At 37.8% G+C, this 12,202-nt stretch overlaps 1 protein-coding gene across 3 annotated transcripts in view; it reads left to right on the plus strand.

The window, feature by feature from the left end:
* The window catches only part of VEGFC (vascular endothelial growth factor C), a 68,992-nt gene that overhangs the window by 24,589 nt on the left and 32,201 nt on the right, over positions 1–12,202 (plus strand). The window lies entirely within an intron of this gene.

Here is a 12,202-nt window from a genome sequence, read left to right on the forward strand (position 1 = left end):
GAGTCTGAATAGGTTTCTGTTTATCAAGGTAGGTTGAGGAACCACTTTAAGAGATGAGAGGTATATCAAGGCAAGATAGAACAGGATTTTCAGACACTGTGGACATCCAGTAGCTTAAACTTCTGCTTTCACAGGCATTTCTTCTCTTCAGCTGAGATAGATGAGTCAATGAACAGCTTAGGGCTTTACAGATGTTTCTGAGAACTTTGGGTTCCAAAAACCCCCAAAAGTAAGTTAAGGCACTGCTGGAGAGCCCTCACCATGTTCTTTTCTGCTTCAGTTCTTCCCCATTACGTAAGCTTTAGAGGACAGACAAGATTTCTGTGCTTCCAGGCAGTTGCTGAATTGGAAGTTCCTTCTTCCTCAAGTGGAGCTGTAAATATTAATATTAATATTAAAAAATACTATTATGCTGTGAAGCTATGTTCCTTCTTTGTTCCATGCTGACATCCTGAGAAGTGGGTAAACCAGGCTGCAGTTTGGACTTATTGTGCTATATCGAATGCAGCCATTCATTTAACGTTAGTGTTTCATGGAACCAGCTTTAGTTAATGCATTTTATCAGACTTTTGTCCAGATACTTGTTTCTGAGATTCTAATCACTATTCTTTTGAATTTTTTTTAAATATAACTAGCTGCATTTTATGCTCTTTAAAATTCTCATATCTCTACTTTTATTTGGGAAAAAAATCTTCATAAGCTTAAACCTTCTGAGAGCTCATTGCCCCTACAGTCTCAGACATATCATATTGTGGGTTATGTGAGAAATTCCAGCTTCTCCAAAGTCAAAACAATGATATCAAGAATTAGTTTAAAATTAGTATGTATGCCAAGGAAATGTCCACAAATAACTGATATACGTCACACATTTTAATTGACTTTCTTTTCTTTCCAACAAAGCTTTTTTTTTTCTGCTTAGTTAAAACCTAGTAGGTTTTTATGAGTAGAATTAATAGAAAGGAAAATAGGTGTTGCTCAGCTATTGGAGTATGCACCTTGAAAGAATGAGTTTGGAACTTTTTGTAGTGAAATTTTTCACATGCAGAAAATGAGATTAGTCTTTGGAACTTCATACTTTAATTTACTGAGAAATTAGCTAAAGTTAAGATTCAATATGGAGCTGTTCCAGAGATAATTTAAAATTGTGTTAATTTAAGAGTTTGGGGGGGCTTAAAAATTCTCAGCAATTGCTTTAAATTAAAATTGAATTGTATTAAAGTGGAACCAATAGTAATTTTCTTTTTTATTCTCCCTAAAACTAAGTAGTTTAAACAGAAACATATTTGAGCTCAGTTAAACCTCAATCAAAGCTTCAGTGCTAATGTCTTTATTATAGGGGGAAGTTCTTTCTGAAAAGCCAAATGTTGCAGTTTTTTTATGACTTCATGATTATAAAAGATTCTTACTGTAAATTGTCATGCAATTCAAAAAAAGTAATGATTTGATTTCTATAGCCCTCCTTTAGATTAAAACCATAATATGGTACTGAGTGGGTTTTGATGGGATTAATTCATACTTTTAATTTTTAGAACTTCAAAACCGTTTGTCTAATTAGAAATTATGGTTTAAAATCAACCATGTAAAGTAAATCAAGTGTCTCTTACACGAAGAATTGGCTTCTGGTGAACATCTGCATGAAACAACCTACACAGGAGGTTGCAGCTAAGCCACAGATCCATTGTTATGTACCCCAGTGCAGGGATGGATTCAGGCATCAGAATTGATGAATGGGAAAGGTAGTCAGCAATGTAAGTGTGTTCAGCTCACTGAAAGATTACATTTCACTGTTGTGGCTCCCCTTGTGTTTTGTTTTTTAAAAGCCTAATTAGATTTCTGCCTTTTTTTTCATGTTTGCTTTTATATACACTTATATATGTGGCCTTAAAAGATTGAAGTGTATTTTTTTCTGAAAGTCATTGCAAATTTTGCACAACTACTAAGAAAACAAAAGAAAAAAGAAAGAGCCTCCTGCATTTCAAAGTTTTTGGAATCGATCTATTAGTCAGAAAAAGATCTGTTTCCCTTTTACTCCCTTCCTCTTCCCCATCCTCTTAAAGTACTGGATGGCAATATGGTAGAATCCTGATTTTGGAGCAGGTGTCCAAACAACATTTGTTAGGCTGTTTTGTAACTGCAACACAAAGTAATAGTCTAGAAGTACTTTCTGTATTTTCACAAAGAGATTTTGTTGGCTGGTTATATCCAACACATTTAAGGAAAAAATCACTCTATTGGATTATTTCTTGGGCATTTTTAACTAACTGTGTTTTCCTTCTAATATATAATTACACTAAAAGACACTTTTTCTTGGAACTACATTCACATGTAGAGCTGTCCACATGAATATTGAAGGAGTTACTTGGTGCACTGGATCTACCTGAAGCTTCACGGTAAAAGAAATTTTGAATCAGCATGTCCTTATTTTGTTTCAAATACTTGGACTGTTGACAACAATTGCTCATGAGATATGCTGATGTAGTTCCATCAGAGAAGTTTGTCTTGATTGCTTTCCTGACTTCAGCTGCAGCAGTTCTGTTTTACAATGAGACTGACAGAAAGCAAGATGCTGGCTAGATTCAAAGCAAACAAAAAAGCCTCAAAAAAAGTCTGTGTGGCACAGCAAAGGGAGACTATTAAGAGACAGAAGGGGAATTTGGTTAATATAGCTTCCCATACAGATCTCTAGGAAAGAAGCTGATTCACCAGAATTCCTTTTCCTAATAGCCAATGTAAATAGCGTGTGCTGCAAGTATAAATCTGTTACTCTTTGTCCAAGATAAAGTGGATATGGAACATTACTTATTTCCTCTTTCCTTGTCTTTAGCTCTTAACTTCCCTCAAACTCCTCTTCTTTAGACTAAACACTGGTCTCTTGAGTGTGCTCTTTTTAGTTTTTAACTCAGGTTCAGGTTGTGACTCATAGATGGCTTTGCTGGAGAGCTGCTACAAAGTTTGCAGCAGTTGGTCACTTCTTCAGTTGTATTTGTCCAGTTGAATATTCCTGCCTGAAGGACTGAACTTAGAAGATTCTGAAGAGTTAAAAGTGTCCTAACAAAATCTCATAACCTTTTTCCCCCTGTATTTCTTATATCGATATTTCTTAATCTGGTCCTGTCATCCAAACTTTTTACAGCCTACCACTAAGCAGTCAGAAGCATATTTTGGTAAGCATCTCTCTCTTCAGCTACCCAAATCCAGAATGAGTATGTTCAACTGCACAGCAACAAGTGTGTTAACTTTGACAGTGAGCACAGCTGTGTTCACTTTGACAGTGAAACATTGACAAACAACGTAGGGTACAGTTTTCCCGCACTTTTGCTTCCCTCTTTGTAGTAACTTCCTCTAGACCACATTTCCTGTGTCTTAGAATATCAAGGAAAAAGCCTTACTAAAGTCAAAATAAATTACAGAGTGGACAAGATGATGCTTTTAATTCACACTGAGGTCACAAGCTTTCCAAGAAAACTGAGCTGGCAGAAAAAATTACACAGTTTTTTTTCTGAAGAATAATTGTAAGAGGAAGTGCAGCTCCATGACAACTGTTTGTATTTCTGTAGTCCTTAGCCAGTGCAACACCTTGGATAAAGGGCAAGGCTTCCTAATCAGTATCTTTTAGTGGATCATGGAGCAGGATCATGGGGCAGGGGCTGGGGAAGCTGTTATACAGATATCATGTGCAGCCCTGTCAGGGCTTGGTTTCTGACTTTATTTAGGCTGCAGAAATAGTGAGTTTAAAAGTATGTGTGATCTCTTTTGCAGCAGAGGATATCTGGATTTGAGAAGGGACCAGTGAGGCTGGGTTGCAGGCAGGAGACAGAAGGAAAGTTTGGCTCTTCCCCTTGTGACAGTGCAAAAGTGCTGCTTATTACCACGTAGAAGGTTTATCCTAACTCATCTAATCCGTATTGCTCTGTCCTTATCAGGAAACCTTTCCCTGCCATAACAGGAAAAGATAATGGCATTAATTTGATGTGATTAGTGTATTACACACAGTTGTAACAGATGTTTACAATCTTTTGGAGCATAAAGGATAAGGATGGTTTTTCATTTTCCTCCCTAAGAAAATGCAAATAACTTGTTTGTTTATCATTTGCTCTAATGTTTGTGCAGTTGGAATTGAGCCTGGGGTAGGAACTCTGGTTTTCTTTCATAGTCTTTGGAAACCAGCAGTCCTCCAGACTGATTGTTCTCAAAGATGGCAAGTAATAGCTCTGTTGTCCCTTCTGACAAATTTGAAAGTATTTTAGCATCCAGATTAACACACAGGAGAAGGCTTTCCCCATTTTAGCTGAAGCCCTTTGTTACTTTGTTACCCATGTCAGCTGCCTGGTTACCGCTGACCTTTTTTAAACATGAAATGTGAAGACTGAAAGACATAAATATGTCTTCTCGTCACCATCTGTCCATAAGTTGCTCCTCTGCTGATTAGGTAGAAGATCAACTTTCCTTTGAAGGTTAATGCTCTGTTTAATGGAAAACTATTTCCTTCTTCACAGTCTGGATTAAATCCTCCCGTGTAGTTTGAGTAGACTTCAGAAATATTTGCTCCCTAGTGGTTTGCTCTAGCCCCAGTACTGAAAATTGTGATAAGCCCTTAACAGAAGCTTGCTGGACAATCTGTTCTGCTTCATTCTTTCTTTGTCAGATGGGAGAGTTAAAGCACGTTTGTTTCTCAGCACTAATGTCCCATTCATTGGGTGGTCGGAGCGTGAGAGGCCAAGTCCTACTCATCTTTCTGTGGTTAACGTTCTTTCCACTGCCTTTATTCTTTTTATTCTTGTCACTATCCAGTTGCAGTGGATTGTCTGTTTAAAAACAACACGTGCTGTAGTAGAGATAATGATGCACAAATTGGCATCTATTGCAGATTGAGCTTTGAAAAAAAAAGCAGTACTTGCTGATACTCTGATTTACTGGTACCATGTCTCATGCTCTCTGTGGAAGTCACTTTTTAAAAAAAAATAAAAGAAACAAACAAAACCCCCATAAAACAACAACAACGAGACCAAAATCCACCCCCATCTGTAGAAGCTAAACTAGATAAATTGGTGTCTGGTACATAATTTGAACTGATTAGAAGATAGAGTGCTGGATTTAGAGCTGTACCACTTTTCATAAGCTAGCAATCTGGTCTAGGAAGGGAAAAACAGCTTTATATTTATAAGGACATAAGGTAGATTTATTGGAGTTGGTGTTTTTGGTGATTGATGTAGTACATAGACATAATAAGTGCCAGCTGTTACTTCTCTGTAAATCAGAAACAAAAATATTTCCTTTTATTTCAGTGTGAACTATCTGACTTGCTTGAATTCCTTTTTAATTCAAAGGACTTTGTATTTGCAGTTACAAATTAGAAATATATCTACGCAAACAAATTAAAAACATTGCACTATAATACTATAATGGAACCTGAGAGCAGCATCCCAAATGTGTATTGTCAGGGTTTGTTATCCTTCATGAGCTAGATCAAAAGCATTTTTCCATTTCTGCTTCAGAAATACGTATTTCTGTCTTTTTCCATTAAAGCTGATGTGGATTTGGCTGCTCACATCCCTTGGTACTCTAGCTGTATATGGAAGCATCGTGTTTTTGTTAATGGAACTGAGACAGACTTTACTATTCTGTTCCTTTTAATCTCCCCTTTGAAAGTTCCTGCTTTGTTAGGAACTGTTAAATAACAGATTTACATATTTGGCGTGAAAAAATTCAGAGTTTTGATGTGCTGTCAGAACTACATGCTACAAGTAGTTGTTGTAAAGTCATGGTTTATCTGGTCCCTTTAGCCCTTAAGGAGACTGCATTTCCATACTCTTCAGTTTTCTGTAACTAATTGACATGTTGATAAATGTCATGTGTGACATAACAGGATCTAAAAATAGTCTTGTGTTTGCGTAGCATAAAGGGTTGTGAACTATGTAAAATGGAAGAAAGTTAAGTTGAAATAAAACAATTGCTCAATATGCATAGTCATGTAATGCAAGAAGCACATTCCTGCAGCTTGTTAATAAATTCAATAAATGGGAGTTATCAACGGCTGGTATCTGCCTCTGTTGTTATCCAAATGAACAAATGGTCCATGGTGACCTTTGATAGTTCATTTTAATTATATTTTAGTGGCTGTTTAGGGTTCTCAGACAGGTTCAGTTAATTAAAAAAATATTCTCCCTGACATTCTTATAGATAATGAGTGTCTTAGAGTGTTTCTCAACCTTCAGCTTTTGCCTTTCTAAATGAAACCATGCTGCTGCTTGGTTCACGTGTATGACAAGTGGCATCAGTTTCCTTAAACAGCTTGCTGTGGTCCACTGATGTTCAGTGCTTAGGCCCAATCCTGCTAACTTGTGTGTGCTTCATATGGTGCAAGATTTACTGGACCCTAAACTCCAGATGGGGAGAGGTTACAGACAGTAAAAAGTGGTTACTTTTTGTTTGCACCTGAATTTTTCTGTTTTAGAATATATGGGAAAAAAAATCTTGCTTTTGTTGTTATTTGTATCTTTATAATGTTCTGAAGTTTAAATAGAAATTAACTAAAGCATTTTTATTTCTGGAAACACACGAAATTATAATTTGCTGTTAAATTTGACATTCCAGCATTTCAGATGTATTTTATTCTTTCATTTGCATTTGTTTACTCTTTAAAAAGATTATTAGATGTCAAAATACAGAGGTGCTACCACTTAAAGATGTCAGATGAAACTTTGTTGTTTTAGGACCTGTGCTTTTCAGAAATGTGTTTCCCTAATTTGACCCTCAGTAACCCTTGAGAGACTTGAGCACAAGTTACAAACTAATTACATTAATTGCTTTACTGGAACTTGCTAGGCATTTTCTGTTTATACATTAATGTAATATAAATATATCTCAGGCAACAAAAGCCCTTGGGGCAAATTTATGTCCTGAGTAACCCTGTTCTAGTGACCTCAACAGAATTACTCAAAGTCAAGACAGAATTTAAATTGGAAGACCAGATCTTCAGCTGCTCTTAATAGTCTCAACTCCACTAAAATCAGTGTAGCTCTGGTCACAACAGCCAGAAATGGCTCCTTCAATTATGATTTTTTTTTTTATTTGCAAGCACTTCTAGCAAAGGGGTTGGGCTGCCTTTTCATTCCAGATTTGAAAAGGAGCAGAACTTAGCTATAGAAACAATTTTTATTTTAGTCTAGCAGTTTTATAATGTACACAACCTTCTTTTGTCTGCATTTTGGAAAAAGCCTTCATGAAATAGCCTCTTTTGGCCATGCATTTTTGGTTTTTCTATACCATTTTCTCTGCTATGATCTTGCTTCTAAAAAAAGTTTGTCTAACCAAGCAATATATAGGAAGTTATACTTAACAGTTACATGTGTTGTTTAAGAGTGTGTGTAAATATAGGAATAGTCACCTTGTAATAGAAAGCTTTTTTCAAAAATAAATTTAAAATTATGTCTAATCTGAACTCCAGCCCTACAATTGTTTATATCACTTTATATTCACCTTGGGGATTATCTTCTTGGTTTAATTCAAAAAGATGTGCTCAGAATTAAGTCTGGATGAAAGAAGATTCTCAACTGGAAATTTGGATCGTGAGTATTTTGTTTAGGAGGAACCACAAGTGATCTACATTTTTTTACAATATTATAGCAGTAACCCATCAGTGGGAGTTGTTTGGTAGAGTTTTCATTCAGTAGTCAACATTAACACTTTTTTTCCAGCACATTGAATTGTGTGTCTATTCCTTCTCTCAGAGGTTTTTTGTACTAACTGTAGGGGTCAATAACATCTTGTTTTTTCAAGTGACCTCTGTTTGCTAAACAAATATTAAGTTACCATCAGTCCACTGGCTTGCTGGAAGAGAAACTGCATACACTTCTTATTAATGGTAGCCTGTATTGTTATTCTCTAAAGCTCTTCTGCAGGCTTAGCCAAGGAAGTGGAAGTGTAGTTCAAGATGTGAGGCTGGTGATCCTCACTGTTGATTAATGTTTCAGTGTCTTGCTGGTCAGTATCCTCAGCAGAACTGAGGCCCTGCTGATTTTTTTGTCTCAGGAAATGTTTTCTGTCAAGGCCTCTTGTCCATCAAGGGAATCAGCTGCACCTCCCAGCTAGGGTGCCCGTGTTCTGATGCAGAGTGCATCCTGTGCCAAGTGAAATCGAGTTAGGCAGTCTCAGGACTGCAATCTGTAGATATTCCTAGGGTAACTTTTAAAGGAGGTGGTTGGAGTATCAGTGCAGGATAGCTGTACTTATGTGGCTGTTTTCTCAGTTCCAGGTAATATTTTCAGTATTCTGTTCTGGTCTTTAAACTCACTGTGTTAGATGAAATTTTGTCTTTGTTTGGCTAGGATAAAACCTTTCCTCCCATTGCCTACATATGTGATACTGATTGAACATGTTACTGCATAGACTTCCATGGGTTTTTCATAATTTTAATTTGCAGCAGTACAGCTTCTCCCAAAGTAGCAGTGCTAATTTGAAAGTGTGACAGCTGACAGACAAACTTTGTGAGATTGTCTGTAGGTACTTTTTAATTAATGTTTTGTTGCTGGAGTTGAGAGGGATTGCCACAGATTTTAAAGAGAAGGAAAAAATTTGTTGGAAGAAAACAAGCAAAATTTGGATGACAGACAGAAAAGTACTACCAGCAGATGGTCAAATCTGAGGAAGAACAACTCCAAAGCAAAACATAAATCTTCTGGTTTATAGACTGTCAGAGAAGAATTGCCTGCAGAGAGATGCACACAGCATAGGAATCAATCAGGAGGAGACAGACCTCTGCATGCAGACCCATCAATAAGGCATTGTTGGAACAACTGTGATGGATGGATGTAGGAAGACTGGCAGAGAAGAGAGGAATGGGAGTTTCCCTTTGCAAGTAGAAGCAGTTTGAGTGGATGGGTTTCTTGTTGATCAGGATCGGAGGAGGGGCAGGAATGAGTGACATAATGGTGAGCCTATTTTAGGGATCACTTGCTTAGTGTGGGAATAGGACAATGTCATGTTTAGGCAACTCTGAGACCCTTGTTCTTGGGATAGATTTTAGCCTCCCTCCTGCCTTCTGGAAGGGCCACACATTAAAGCAGCCCAGGATGTTTCTGGAGACTGTCAAAAGGACACTAATTGAGGGTGCAATGTATCTGAGCGAGAGAGTCCTCACAAATTAAGATCTGGCCAAGAAGGCAATAATCAAAGACAGCCTTGGCTTGTAGCAACTATGAATTACTGAAGCTCATGTGAGGAATTCAAGTAGCTGAGTATCATCCTGCCCTTAAAAAGAGCCAACTTTGGGTTTAATTAGAGAACTGGTAAATGGATATTTTTGGAGTTAGACTGTGCATGCCAAGAGTAAATCATGCTTGACAAATCTGATCACATTTTCTAATGAAATTATTGGGTTTGTGGATGAGAGCCCTCTCCTGGGATTTGTCCTGTTTTACTACAGTCACAGATTCACATGTTATTCTGAGTTGGAAGGGACCCACAGGGATTGAGTCCAGCTCTTAATGGACTCAATAATGAATGACCCAGGTATCAAACCCACAACCTTGGTGTTACTGTGCTCTAACCATGTTTTTACACCTTTGAGAGTTACAGGAGAAGAGGGTACATGCTGGTGAGACAGAGCCCACCTTCATATGGTTTTTGTATAGCAACGAACTGGAGGTGTGGAGGCAGTGGAGCTGATAGACTTCCTTGCCATGCAGATGGACTCAGGTACACTGGAAAAATCAACTGACTGGAATCTGTTGAGATTCAATAAAAACAAATGCAAGTCTTTAACCTGGGATGGAAGCGCTCCTTGCAGTGATAGGGACTGAGGCTCAGTGGTTGGGAAGCAGCTCTGTGGAAAAGGACTTAGGGTTCCTGGTGGAAGCTGAACACCAGCCATGCAGGCTGACAGTGTCCTGGGCTCCCTCAAGAGGAGTCTGGCCACTAAATTGAGCCAAGTGGTTGTCCTCTACTTGACTGTTAAACCGCATGTGGAATATTGTGCTTGGTTTTCAGCAAAAAGAAAAAGAAAACAACAAGAAAGATGTTAATAAACTTGACTGAGTCGAGCAGTGGGCCACCAAGATGGGCTGGAACATCTGCTCTGTGAGAAGGGTCTGAGAGGATGGCACCAAAGAGTGGTCTTCCACTTACAGGTTATTTCAGCTATGGAACCAGGCTTTTCACTGAGGTGCACAGGCTTAGAACCAGAGACAATTATCGTATTTTGAAGCAGGAGAGGCTTCCAAAGGATATAATAAGAAAATATATTTTCTATGGGGATGATAAGCAATAGAACTAGTTTTTTAGAGACATTCTGAATTTTTTTGTCTTTGGAAGTTTGATTGGGATGTTGACTAGATGACTATTGGGGACCTTTCCAATATGTTATTCTAGGAGGATTAGAAAGTAAAAAGTACTAGTTGGCCATAAGAAAGCAAACAAAACAAACAAACAAAAAAAAGAATATTCCCCCCGCCCAAAAAAAAAAAAAACCACCAAAACAACAAAAAACCTACACACATTCCCCCCTCCTGACAAGACTCATAAATCTGGAAGACTTTTAAATTAAAATTATATTTCTAAGTTTTTAAGTCTTCCCTTACTTTCAAAAATACTGCCATGTGACCCAGTAATATATCTAAATCATGAAAATCAGAGTCACTAATATACCAGTGATAAATCTGAAGTCATGAAAGAACACACATATAACTATATGTCATTTATACCTTTGCTGGATTTGACTATATTGAATTGTCTTTTTAATTTTTATTTGAAAAAATCATAAGCCTCTTTTTAGAATAATGTGCCATATTTTCTGTCTGACAGTGCATTTTCTGACATCTGTTTCTATCTAGAATAGCTCATGCTTTCTGAAAACTGGATTAAGTATAAATCCTGAGGCAATGACTTCAAATATAATGGCAAATCAACATAGTTTTGATATACTATCCTTCTGATTCAGGATATGATACCAAGTGTAACTTCTACCTTTTATTAGCAGATGTAAGGCCTTTTGCCAGGAATATTGGTATATTCAGTTAAAGATTGCTTTCTGTTTGTTTTTCCCAGAAGTTCTTTGGCTTTAAATTTGGAGGTACTGCTAAATAGGTATAATTCTGCATGCTAGCCTGTTTGCCTGACATGGCTATCTCAGTGAATTCACATGGGGCTTCAGTGTGTACCTGCATTGGGAAAGCTCTAAGAACTGAAGACTTATTGCTTCCTTTTCCATGTGTTTGCTGCAGTTTCTGTGTGATTTTGTACAAAAGTGTTTACTACGTGCTTTTTGTACTAATTTTGTACAGGGAGAGTCTAATGAAATGTTGCTGTTCATATAAGGAATGTCTGTGTGCTCTTCAAAACTACCTTCAAGTGTGTTTAGCCCTGAGAAGGATCACTTAGCCTTTCCCTAAGAAGGGTGCTGAGTCTGCCAGCACTGGAGTCTATCTATGGGCAGAATCAGTAAGCACAAATAGCTTTGACAGTCAGAGCTGGGAGACTTTAGTACCTGTGTCATTTGGTCTTAAAGATGGTGGGGAGAAGTTTTAGGCAGCTCATGTAAGGAATGCTCAAGGAAATGTTGGCATTGAGCTCAGGAAGCCAGCCACATGTGGCTGCAGAGAACAGGGATCCATCCTTAAATGTTGAGTATTTGCTGGAAATCTGAAAAAGGCCAAGAATGGAAAGTATGTATCTGGACACTTCAGAGAATTATTTTCTGTTCTGTGTGCGGGCTGCAAAGTACCATGACTTAGTGCAGGCTTTACTGAAAGAGGGTCAAAATAAGACAGACAAGAATTTCAATTCAGAGAAAAGACGTGGTTTTGAGTTCAGTTTGAAAACATGCACTTATTGGCTGGGTAACATGAACTTTGTTACCTTCCAAAATTTGGATTGACCAGTTCTAATTCATACTTTCCATGTGTGTGCTTCATGTTGCTTACAGAGAGGATAGTGAGTTAACATGGCTTTTATGTAAATTCCAGCAGTCTAGACTTTAAACTGCATCTCTCTGCTGGGTTATCCAGCCTCCCTTATTTGATGGGACAGAGCACTGTGATACTGAAGAAGAGTAAGAAATCCTTATGCAAAGCCCACAGGCTGATCCGTACTGATCTGTACCTCACCTGGAAATTATCTGTGCTCTTCACTGTAGCTGTATATGCCAGGGCAAAAAGAGTACAATGGCTGGTGCTGGAGCCCCAGGAGTTAGCTGCTGTTTCTGCAT

Source organism: Melospiza melodia, chromosome 5 (genome assembly GCF_035770615.1).
Source record: "Melospiza melodia melodia isolate bMelMel2 chromosome 5, bMelMel2.pri, whole genome shotgun sequence".
Taxonomy (NCBI): Eukaryota; Metazoa; Chordata; class Aves; order Passeriformes; family Passerellidae; genus Melospiza; species Melospiza melodia.